A 12,617-nucleotide genomic window follows, 5' to 3' on the forward strand; every position below is an offset into this window, starting at 1 on the left:
TACACCAATTAAAATGCTGTCAAGTATGAGGAAAAGAAACCTTGATTCAGATTGCTCTAAACAAAGAAGAAGTGTATTATTTCACATAATTGGAAGTCCAAGGAAGAGTAGACTTCAGAGTCTGTTGACACAATTGCTCCACGGTGTCTTAAAAGACCTGTGTTCTCACCATCGCTCTTCCCTTTCAACTTTAATGCTGGCTTCCTCATCTTGCTGGCTTCCTCATCTTGCAGGCAGTGAGGTGGCCTCAGCAGTTCTGGGCACTATATCCAGGCATGGCAATCTACAGAGGAAGGGGGAAACACTTTTTTCCTGTCGCTCACTCTTAGAAGATTGAAAAGTTTCCCCAGAAGTGCTCAGATTTCCCCCTCATGTTTCTTTGGCTAGAATTTGGTCCCATAACCACTTCTGAAATCTTCCTTATACCAATCAGGTCCACTTCTGGGGCTGGGAGTGAGGTCAGCTTTTTCTAAATACATGGATTCCTAAAAAAAAATTCGGTTTCTATTAGAAGGAAAGAAAGGGGAGACAATCCCATTGTCCACTACAAGACAGCTATTGAAGCATCTAGTTTGGTAAAGACAAACCAGAGAGTATCAGATAGGGTCAGTGGCCTGTTTTTCTGATGATGACCATGGGTGGCTCCACATTTGTCTCAATTCCACATCTACAGCATTTTTGGACTGAAAGCATCTGTGGAGTCTAGGCTCATAGACCTATTCTGGGGACTCCTGATTCCCTGTGCCTGGGCAGGGCACACAGGGACCCAGGATTCCTACATGCCCTAGTGAAGGCCAAAGAGGGGCCAGAGAGGTATTGAGAGGTCCTGTGGCCCAGCAGAGGCCCAAGGAATATCAACAGCAAGTGTAATGTACATGACACAGAGTTCAAAACGGGGTTTCATTTCCACACATAGAACTCTTCTTGTCTCTAAGAATATTTCCAAGTTGTGAGTCTCACCCTACCATCCTGGCTCACCCTACCATCCTGGAGCTGATATGTGCCAGTCTCTAAGATAACTCCATGGTGTCAGGGGACTGCTTTTGCCTATGCCTGGCTTCTTGATTCTTGTTCCATTCAGAGAACACCCCCATCTGGCTCAACTTGTGCCTTTAGGGAGTCATCCCCAGACCTCTCTGTGTGGAAGCAGAGGCTTGGGAACAATGTGATTTTGGTATCTTTTTCTCCACTTAAAAACCTAGAAAATGTTTAGTGAAATACTGTCAAATATTTTCCACTTAAAGAAATCATTTCCTTGAGTCACATTCTCTGATTTTACTATTCTTCAAATTCAGTTGGATTATTCTAGAGCTCTCAGAGTAAGACATCCTAGAAGGCTAACACCGGCCCTAGGTGGCATTCACAACTTTACCTTTTGCAACAAGAAAGGAACCTAGCCTTGAGCCAGTCTTACTGCTGTGCCTATGAAATCTTTCCTGTCTTGTGCACTGGAAGTCCCCAGAGCTGAACCTCTCTACAGCCTTTCCTGAATTGCTGCATGGCTTCCTTAGGCTTCCTTCCTTCCTTGCTCCTTAAGAATTCTGTTTGTGGAGTTATCTTATTATTATTATTATTATTATTATTATTATTTAATATTCATATCCTATCCCGAATTCCTCCCTAGCTTCCTGAAATCAGCATTTGGTTTATGCTCTCACATTCCATGCCATTGTACCCATGTATCTCTGCCAAATGTATCTCTCTACCTGACAGATCCTGTTGGCTGAGGATATTGCCGTACCACTCCCTGTGTGTCCTTCCCATTTCCATGGTTCTACATTCCTTTGTAACACAATGGACCATTGGGTTTAGAAAAGCCTTAACTGAGCCCTGATGGATGACCCAACTGTATTTCCAAAGGTGATTCCACTCCCTAGAACCAGAAGGCTGTATCAGAATTGCCTGTGGAGTTTTTGGGAAATGCATCTTCCTAGGCCCATGTACTACTGAATAAAACACCTGGGATGGGGTAGGGGAAGGGGACAGGAGAGTGAGTCTATTTTTGAAATACATTCCCAGGTGATACTGTAGACCTAGGCATGGGAATTGTTAGTTTGGTGCCTCCTTAGTTTTCATGTGGCTCTCTGATTTCCATGTTGAAATCACTCTTACAGTGGTGGTAAATTAGGAACTGAGGCCTATTTTAGACTCAGGGCAACACAGAGCCTTCAGGATAATAGGGGTGAGAGAGTAAATTCACCTATAAGCCAGACCATGAGCAGCCACTCACAGGGGTCAGCAATAAGGGTACAGATATTTTGTTTGTTTGTTTGTTTGAGGGATAGGTGTTCAGAAATTTGGGTTAATGATAATACCTAGAATTTTTTCATGGTTTGAACAGTTCTTAGGTAATGTTAACTCAGTTATCACTGTCAACAAACGTCCATTGAATGTCAACCATGTATAGGATACTGGGGCTTGGTATTGGAGACTAAAAAAAATAATTAAACACCTTCACCTAGAGTTGGAAAAGAACACAGAGGCTTCAGAAGATGTGCTGAAATCTATGTTCAAGGAAAATTAGAATCTACTTGTTTCAGGTCTATTTTCCTCTTAACTCACTCATTTAAGGATTCCTAGGGGTTGTGATATACCAGGTGCTGTGCTAAGCCAAGGGTGATGTAGAGTGGTAAGGGTATAGAGGTAAGAAGAAATGGTCCCAGTGCAACAGGGAGCAGTACAATTTTCACACAGTGTAGTCAGAGCTAAACAGAAATCATACTAACCTTTGTAGGAGCCCAGAGAAGCAGCAATTTTAATGTGGTGTTTAGAGCACTGGTTGCTTACATCTGCCTAAGAATGAACTATGTACCTGGGAATGCACCAGGCATTTGAAATTATCTAGGCTCTCTCCACTGCTGTAGCTGGATCCTTTGCCTTCACCACTGCTCAGCACCTGCACATCCTTACAATGGCTAAAACAGCAATGGCCTACAAGGAAAAAATGAAGGAGCTGCCATGCTGTCCCTGATCTGCTCTTGCTTTTACCCCAAACCTTGCAACATCAACATCTATACTTACGATGATATGGAAGTGACGCAAATCAACAAATGTGCCTCTGGCCAGGCTTATTTGCTGATCCTGAAGCTACCATCTCCCATCTTAGAATTCCCACGAACTTTAGCTTCTCCGGAGAAGAAAGACCTGTCTCTGGAGGAGACCCAGAAAAAACTGGAGGCTGCAGAGGAAAGAAGTAAGTCTCAGGAAGCCCAGGTGCTGAAACAATTGGCAGAGAAGAGGGAACATGAGCGATAAGTCCTTCAGAAGGCTTTGGAGGAGAACAACAACTTCAGCAAAATGGTGGAGGAAAAGCTGATCCTGCAAATGGAACAAATTAAAGAAAACCATGAGGCTAAGAAAAAAAATTTTCTCATCTAATATAATTTATCATTTTCTGGGATCCTTTTAGGTAAATATTCTTACCCCCATTTTTCAATCACATAGATTCTCCTTGAATGGTGACTGAAGCTTCTTTAACAGGACATAAAATACTATCTCTGTAATATTCCCAGTATTCATTTGAATATACTGATTTGCATAAGAGGGTCCCGAGGCTTAAGAAGGACTTGAACTCTTAGGTGGGAACAGTGGGAAAACCTTTGGGAGAAAAGTCCTAAAGGGGTAGAGGTAGCCTATTGAGTTGATCCAATTAAAGATTTGTTCAAGGTTTAAGGTTTGGAGACTTCTGGATAAAGTGTGCCCTGTATTTCCAATCCATCAGTATCTGGGGAAGAAGAGCTACCAAACTTTGGAATCCAGTCAGTGTCGTTGCTTCATTTTGGGAAATCCTTGACTGACCAAACCATGTTTGATGAGAACTTCTTCTCTTGCTCCAAAAAGAATGTTTAAAACATGCTAGTGATGGTGCCCAAAGGCTTGAACAAGGAAGATCAAAATGATGACAGGGATGGTGGTAGATTTTCTTCCTAACTGGCAGCCAATCTGCTCCACCCGGCAAGAAAGTCAGTTACCTTTAGGTGACTGAGATGACTGTGGCATTAACAATGAGAACAAAATTCCCATCTCCACATGCACTGCATGCATTAGCTTGGTCTGGATTTAGAGTCTGTGTTCAATAGTCTTCCTTAGCAGTTCCTAAAAATACTTGGGGAGATGGGATCTATTTGGGAAAACAAAACAAAACAAAACAAAACAAAAAAAACCATGAAACCAGAACTGAATTTGCCTTTAAACTGGCTGGAGGAGGGACAGGGTGGTCAAGCTAGTGAGAATCAGGGGTAGGTAAGTGCCTAGATTTTTTAATCCTAGTGTAATGGAGCTCTTTGAGCCACCTACAGATGAGAAAACTGAAGATTATTCATTGCTCATGGTCATGGAACCAGGACACAGCAGAGCCAGGATTCAAACCCAGACTCTTTGGACTACAGATCTATTACTCTTGTGAGGTGACCTTTGAAAAGAGGGTTTGTAAATGGAAAGGGAGCCTTTAGGTCATTCCAGAGATGGTTGCAGCCAAGTATGCAAAGATGTAAGGTTGAAAGAACAGGGTGTTTGGGAGCTTAGGCCACATAATTTGTAATTCAGCGAGACTGAGGTAGCCTTCATAGAGGAAGTGATAATAGGTGAGCCCGAAAAGACACAGTGGGGTGGATTGTGCAGACTCTGTGTGCCTTGCTAAGATGCAACACCTATACCTCTCATAACCCAGCCTCCTGCTTTTTGATAAACACAAAAATCTAATTTCCTCTTTTATAGTTACTTGAAATATCAACTACAGTCAATATGTTGACCAAAAAAATCATAGCAATGGAAATTTTTGCAATGCAGATTTCCAAATGACTATGTTCTTGAGTTCATATAGTATTTTCTATCTCTGTTGCCTGGAGGTAGACCTTTAGAGTTAGGGAGATCAGGATGAAGCCATTACAACTCTATAAAAGCAGTGCAGAAGGAGAAGGAACAGATTCAAGAACCCTTTCAGAGAAAGAACTGAGAAGAGCTCTCCCAGGAGAGAACTATTGGATTTTTAAGCTGCCTTAATTATTGAGGACTTCTGCTTTGAACATGAAGCTGCTATATTCCAACTCTGCATAGACATTGGAATTTGATTCTAAGTTCAGGAATGACTCAAAGAAGAGAATTCTAGACTCTGCTTTTCACAACATCAATATAAATGGGTGTTTTATGTCAAAATGAAAGAGTCTATGACTTCAGTGATTTCTCCTTCAGAGCAAACATTTACTTTGCCTCATCCATATCACTTATTATAATAACTGCCAGTGATTGTTGCAGGAACTGTAGGAATTGCCTTGCATGTAGCCTCTCATCAAATCTCAGAGTCATGCCATGGGTTAGTTATTATTATCCTCATTTTATAGAGAAGGGACCGGGGGCTCAGAAACAAGACCGTAGAGCTGGTTTAAGTGGTGGAGTTGGAACTGGAACTCAGGCTTATTTCATGTCAGAGTCATTCTGAGTGTATGTGTGTGGACCTGATACTGAGAGAGCTCAGGGGCTTATACTGTGAGCTGGGGCACGATGATATCCTCACTTACTCAGAAGAGATAAGGGCAATGCTGAACAGCAAATGCCTCCTGGCATCGGGTTGCATCATGCCTGTAAGGACACCTTTATTTTGTGCCAGAGGAGGCCCCTATAGTCCTTTGACTTGAAACAGAGAAGGCAAAACTCAGTCCTCACTCTCTGAAGCTGAAGTCCCCAGTGCTGCCCAGCTCATATCCAGATGGAATATAGAATGCGTCCAGGTGCACATGGGGCCAGGAGTCTCAGAGATGAGGAGAGCGACTCACCTGACACCTCTGGCTCAGGGGTCCCAGCTCTTAAATGACCTTGATACTTCCTTACATGGGTTATATTAAATCCCTTGTACTTAATTTTTTGCCCTTTTATTTTTTAAAATTATTATTTAAATAATTCTGAAAAAGGTGAACATGTTTTTGTTTTAAGAATTCAGACATCATAAAATCCTGGAGCAGCTTTTAAACGTTTAACAACAGGCTGCAACTGTGAAAGAAACAAGTTATAAATGGCATTTAAACACAAACTGAATTCTTTTCTCCCAAATGCTAAGGACTTCTGTCTGCTAACCACAGGATACAGTTCACCTTATCATCTATGGAAGCCTTTTTACTTGTCATGGATTCTGGGGGAAGAAAATATAGCATGTGTTCTTATCTAATGTAGTTGTTTTAAACTTAATAAATGGCCTTCTAAAAGTCACTTTCGGATTATTTCTCATAGGCCTGCAACTTAAATTACTAAGGTTTTAAAGTGCACAAAGATAGTACAAAGGCCCTTGGCTACTGTCAAACTCCATTCTTCATATATTTGGCACCTAAGTCTAGGTCAGACAACTCCCAGCTGTAAGTTGATAATGGCCAACCTCGGCATTGTGATATATGGCCCTAGAAATGAGGAAGAGAACCGCCATCTCAGAAAGGGTTGAAATTTGTTACCGCTTAACTGGCAAAAGCTGAATAGAGTAATGGTAGAACAATGAATCCACATTTCTTTGGAAGAAGAAACTAAGTAAGAATGGAACAATCTGTAAATGTGGGAGGAGAGTAGGTAGTGAGTCTCCCAAGGTTAACAGCAATGCCAGTACTTGTTTTCCCAAGTTGGATAAAAACAAAGTTCTGCACCACCCAAAATGAAGTCAGACCAAGCCCATCATGTTTTAAATATGTGGTGATGCTTTCTTTAGAAAGGGCCCCTGAAGAAGACATAAGAAAGAACAGTTCTGCCCGCCGGCCTGGTCGAACGCTGGCTTTGACAACTCCTGTGGGCTTTTATGTGGCTATTTACTCTGAATAAATAATGGAACCACATTCTCACACAAGGACTGCTAATTCTGCAGCCTCCTGAGATCCAGAAGTTACCACAAAACCAAACTGTGTACTTACATGTGCAAGGGGGTCTGGAACTCCAACAAGAAGCTTGCGTCCCTCTCAGGCTGGCTAACATCACGAGTCTGTGTCCCATTTGCATTTAGAGTGTTCTGTTGTTTGTTGGCTGGTTGGTTTGTTGGTTGTGTCTTCCACAGTTACATTGGAAGGTGGTGATGGGGGAATGGAGTATGCAGGTAGATTTGTAGGAAAAAGGGTGATGGCGACCTTTGTCTTTCACATGAAACTATTTGCACCATTGAGTTTCCAAAGAGACATCTTGTCAATGATGAGGGGATGAGGGAATTAGCAATTGACTTTTCCTTCTCACTGGGTAATGCTATGGGAATAAGTGCTAAATAGCCAAAGGAAAGGGCCAACTACTCTACTCCTCAAGTAGGACTGTAAAATTTTTCACCTTGTGGCCACCTGAGGCATTGAGGTGGTTCACTGTCATGAGGGAGGGGAGTGAAATTAAATGCATATCCCTCTTTTGCTGACCTCTCAAGACTGCATTTATCTCTCACTGCCACACTCCCGAGGCCCACAGGGAGCCCTCTCTCACTACTAAACCCTTTGAGAATTGAACTCCAGGCCAATGAGAATTAATGGAAGAAAAGATAAGAAAGGAAGAAAAACAAGTGGGTCTTCTCTTTAACAGTGGTCAGTCTTCCACTTGAGACTAGAGACTGTGGTTACTATAGAGAATGCATACAATTTCATTCATCAGATTAGGTGCACATTTTTACTTTGACCTATTTGTAACCTTTCAAGTGATTCTTTTTGCTTACATGCTATGGAACAGAAAATATTTTAAAGTTTCTTTATTTGTGATGGTTGTCTGCAGAACCACAAATACGAAAAAGGTGGACTAGTAGTTTCCTAAGTACCTGCCTGCTGATGACTTCTCACCTTCATTGTAGCTCTGCGAGGGAGGTCCTGGGTCTTTCTCACTGTTGTATACCCAGGGCTTTGTTCATGGGAGGCCCTCAACAGATAGCAAATGAATGAATGAGCAATAAAGACAAAGAGTTGGGAATTGAGTGCTGTGGTAACAAATGCACTAAATAAGTATAATTACCACGTGCATCTGTGATAGTGACATTAGGATGAAAAATACTTTTTACTGTTTACATGAAGATTCAGTTTTAGGAATGTGATGACAAGAAGGATAAGGGTCAGAGTATTCAGTGAAGTTGCCACATCCAAGGACTGGCACACAACAGTAATAAGTAGTCAGTGCCAAGGTTGATTTTTAAAGTCTCTAACCAGTCATTTGCAAGGAGAGTTTAAAAAAAAAAAGGAGCTAAAAAAAGTTAAAAAAAGTTAAAAAGTATCAGCTTGACTTTTGTACCATTTCTTTATGACTCATCCGCTTTCTTTAAGTAAATCAGTCCTTTAAGGGTGTGACACTGACCTTTTAAAGCCACTAAATTGGCAAGATTTGTCCCTTCCCCAGACTAATCATTTATTCTTTCATTCATTACATATTTTTAAATGCCTATTATAGATCACTGTGGTAGCACTTCAGAATAAAAAAAAGATTGTACACATGGTTCTTAACTTTCATTACTTAACAATCTGTCTTAGTCTGTTCAGGCTACTATAGCAAAATACCATAGACTGGGTGGCTTGTTAACAATAGAAATTTATGTCTTACAGTTTTGGAGGGTGAAAGTCCTAGACTAGGGTGCCAGTACAGTCAGGTGAGAGCCCTCTTCTGGGTTTCAGATTGCTGACTTTTCATTGTGTCCTCACATGACGGAAGGGACCAGGGAGTACCCTAGAGATGCCTCTGTAAGGGTGCTCATTCCATTGGTGAGAACGTGGGTGTCGATCTTATGACCTTCCAAAGACCCCACCTCCTAATACCATCACCTTGGGGGTTAGGTTTTAACATTTGAATTTGGGGGGTACACATACATATCATAGTATAACCTAATAGGAGAGAAAGGATACTGTAAGCCCATGAAAAACTAAGGTGATCCCCAGTGGAAATGGCAATACTTAAAAATATGTTGGAAGTCTGAAGGAAGGAGTCTACCCAGAGCTTACCCTTCTTTTAGGAACCATCATTTCCCCATCCTGATCCACAGGATTACTACATAAGCCATGTTCCCATACTATGAACCCACTTGCCTAGCCAAAGTTGAATGGACCAAGGGTGGCACCTGACAATACTGGACTAGTCAGATCCTAGGGATTTGGAATTGGGTGTAAGATGCCAGTTTTGTTTGGTTATCTGCCTTTGTAGAAGAGATGTAAACATTGGTAGTGGCTATTTTCCATCATGACAAAGAAAGAAAGTCGGTTGCAGTGTGGAAAAAGAATGAAATAAACGTGAGGAGAGAAGAAATGATAAGGGAAGGTGAAAGGGACTCTGGTTCCCTCAGTTGTTCCAGTCCTTATTTGGAGATTCATTTTCCCCCTGTGTTGCCATCCATGAGACATCTCTGTATCCATTTAAGGGTGCATTTCTACTAGCTCCTGCAGAAAACAGTTTCATCTTTAACAAGGTGCCTGGTTAATCTGGTGTCTGGCTGGTTTGTATCTTTGGAAATCCAGGGAGTTCCTGGTCTAAATTGAGGACACTTTCCTAATCCCACCCCCCGCCCCTTCCTCCTGCCATGCGTGTCCACTAGCACCTCTCATTTCATGCCATCTCAGAGATTGGGTTCTTCATATTTCCATGGGTCTGTTACTACCCTTTCTTTCAGCCTCCAAAGTCGATGACAAGTGCTTCAAATATTTCATCTTATTTAATCCTTACAGTAACCCTTTTTGAGGTAAATACTATTAACTCCATTTTGCAGATTACTCTGATACACAAAGAAATTGACCAATTTACCCACTATCACATAACTGATACGTGACAGAGCCATGATGTGGACAGAAGCAACATGACTTCTGAGCACATACTCCCAGCACTAAGCTTCTCCCCTTTTTGCTGTTACAGCAGAGGGAGCATTACATAGAATGATCTTTTCTTCAGCGCTTTTAAACTGTTAGGATGGTTCTATTCCTCTCATTCTATCAGTGTCATAAAACATAAACCTCATTGCAAACACAAGTTTGGTGCTTACTAATCCCTCTCCTCTTACCAGGCACACTGGCAGTCTAAATTCCCTATTCTCACTTGAAGTTAAGTTGGAGACAGTGCTGCATACTGGCCAATGGCATAGGGCAGAAGATGACATATGTTCCTTCCAAGCCTAGATATAAATTTCTCTAGACAGTTTTCTTTGCTCTTTTTTTCCTCATTTGATATGTTTAAGGAGTCCATTTCCTATGGATGACAGTGGTACAAGCTACGAGGAGACAAGATCTTTGAGTCATTCCATGGAGGTAAACTATCTAGGAGAACTATCCAACCCTCACAGACTGACATGAGCAGGAAATAAATGGTTGTGGTGCTGAACTACTACAGTTTAGAGTGGTTTGTTAGAGAAGCTGCCAGCTTTCCCTTATTGACCCACCTCCTGAATTCCAAAAATTAGGTGAGCATGCTGATAGCCAATGAGGTAGGCACGTGGGTAGACATATCAAGATTGTTTTATTAGAAGCTTCATCCTTTAGGAAATCTGATTTGTGGTATTAATGAAAGAAAGTATTGATAATATTATCAAAAAGCACTCAGCCTAGTGCTTCTGTGCTTGTTAGGAGGACAGTGCCTTGGGAGTCTTTGCCATAACTGATGGAGTCAATCTTTCTGTGGCTCCTCAGAACATTCTCTGGGTGGTGGGATCAGTTCCTTGCTTATGCAGGGACAGGGACTTCAGTCAGAATCAGGGAGTTATATTTTGTATGGGATGCTCAGGGGCTCAGGTCCAACTTACAGAGAGGCTGAGTTTAGTTGCTTTTTGACAGCAGTGCTGCAGGATGGAAGGATTTGTTATTGTTGTTTTCAACTAACATACAGTGTGACCATTCAGTCTCCTCGAACCCATCCCTGTAAGGACTTTCTCCATTCCTTCCTATCAGAAAAGGGAGTCAGTGTTGTCCACATGGAAACTTCTGGCTTGGGTGAGTAAAGGAAGATGTGACCAAGTGGAGTTGATTAAGAATGAACCATTGGTGTTTGCATGTCACCTATGGGAGATACAGAATCAAAACTGTTGCCTTTTGTTAGGAAGTCCACATTGGAAGCTGACAGAGTCTATTGGGGAAGTAGTTGAAAATGTGTTAAGAGTTGCTAAGTTTAACGTTAATCTTATCATTTAGTCAGAGGTCAAGGTTTTATTTCAAATTAAATTTATCATGAAATTAGGAAAATGGGCTTGCCACATTTCAATGATCTCCATGATCCCTGTATGGTTTCATCATCTTGCCAATGAACCTTCTGACTTTGCCAGTGCACATGGCTCTCTGCGGGACCACAGAAAGGTAAAGAGAAACAAAAGGGCTAAAAATCTATGCTTTTGTTCTATTCTTACAGTTCAAATTAAATGACTTAAAAATATCCACCATTTCTTCAAAATACACTGGGCCGCCAAGAAATGGCTACATTAAGATTCAAGGACATGAGCTTTGGAGTTGTCATGCTTAACATAATCTGTGGCTGTTGTTTTTCTATATTATTATATATTCAACTAATAATTCCCAAGTGCCTCGATGTTCTGTGCACTGAGTGCAGTGGAACTGCTACCTACCGTCTGGTGGGATATGTATTTACAATTTCTTGCCACCTCTGCTAGAGCATAGCCATTTTTAATACACTAGGAAATGGAATTCAGAGTCTGGCACATAGTGGGTGTTCAGAATGCTTGTTGAATGGACACATGAGCCCATTAGGGTATCTGAGAAATTCTACGTGAGCAGCCATGTAACATCACCTCTGCTTTACCTCAATCTGCGACCCTGTGAAAAAGATTGGCTTTCCTACTTCAAAAAAGGATAACATTTATTTCTATAGTGTATTTGTACAACAAACATTTATTGAGTGGCTATTTTGTGGTGGGCACGGCGCTGGGCAAGGAGACACTGAGGCTCTGACCTCTCCTTCCAGCAGCAGCATACTGGTTGACCTACCCTTTATTGACTTGGCAAGTTAGGTAATTCTTAGTTAAGCACTGCTGCCTTTGAAAATGTCTCCTTTCTTTGACCCTCAAATTATGCCAGGAGAGGAGAGAGGGAGGCAGTTGATCAGTATGAATGTCAGGGCCATAATAAACCTTGATTTACTTAAGAGTATGTGGAATGAAACCAATAAAGTGTTAACCAACATTTTCTCTGAAACGAGGTTAGGAAGGATTTGCTTAGGGGAGGGCACCATTAGAAAGAGAAGAGCCATTAATCACTGTCCTGAAATAATCCAAGTTGAATATCTTATTGTTTAATTATTTTTAATCTTTTGGATATACAGAGCTGCCCCAGGGTGTTTTCTTTTCTCTGTCCCTCCTACAGAGCAGGCTGCTCTGGGAGTTGAAGTCCTCCTGTGTATTCCTTGAACTGGATCCAAATTCATTACAGATAGACTATGTCTTGGACAGAGATGACGAAGCTGGTGAAGAGGAGGGGGCAAGAGGGTGAGCAAGCAAGCCATGGTAGTAGCTAGGGCTAGCTGTACAAGTTGAAAGGTGATCTTTGACCTTCTCATGACTCATAAAGCACTTTATGCCTCCCACCCCTTGGTCAAGAATTTTCAAACTCAACAAAAGGGCTTTTAGCTCAAATGTCACTTTAACCTAACTTCACAAGGATGACTTATTTTAGTTTCTGTGTTGACCAAGTAAATTTCTTCACTTTGACTAC

The 12,617-nt window shown here is 41.5% G+C and overlaps 1 pseudogene; it reads left to right on the forward strand.

Moving 5' to 3' along the window:
* Nucleotides 1-2,911: 2,911 nt before the first annotated feature.
* LOC116863965 lies at nt 2,912-12,395 on the forward strand (annotated as a pseudogene).
* The last annotated feature ends 222 nt before the right edge of the window (nt 12,396-12,617 follow it).

Source organism: Lontra canadensis, unplaced genomic scaffold, assembly GCF_010015895.1.
Source record: "Lontra canadensis isolate GAN:19392208 unplaced genomic scaffold, GSC_riverotter_1.0 scaffold4, whole genome shotgun sequence".
Classification (NCBI taxonomy): Eukaryota; Metazoa; Chordata; class Mammalia; order Carnivora; family Mustelidae; genus Lontra; species Lontra canadensis.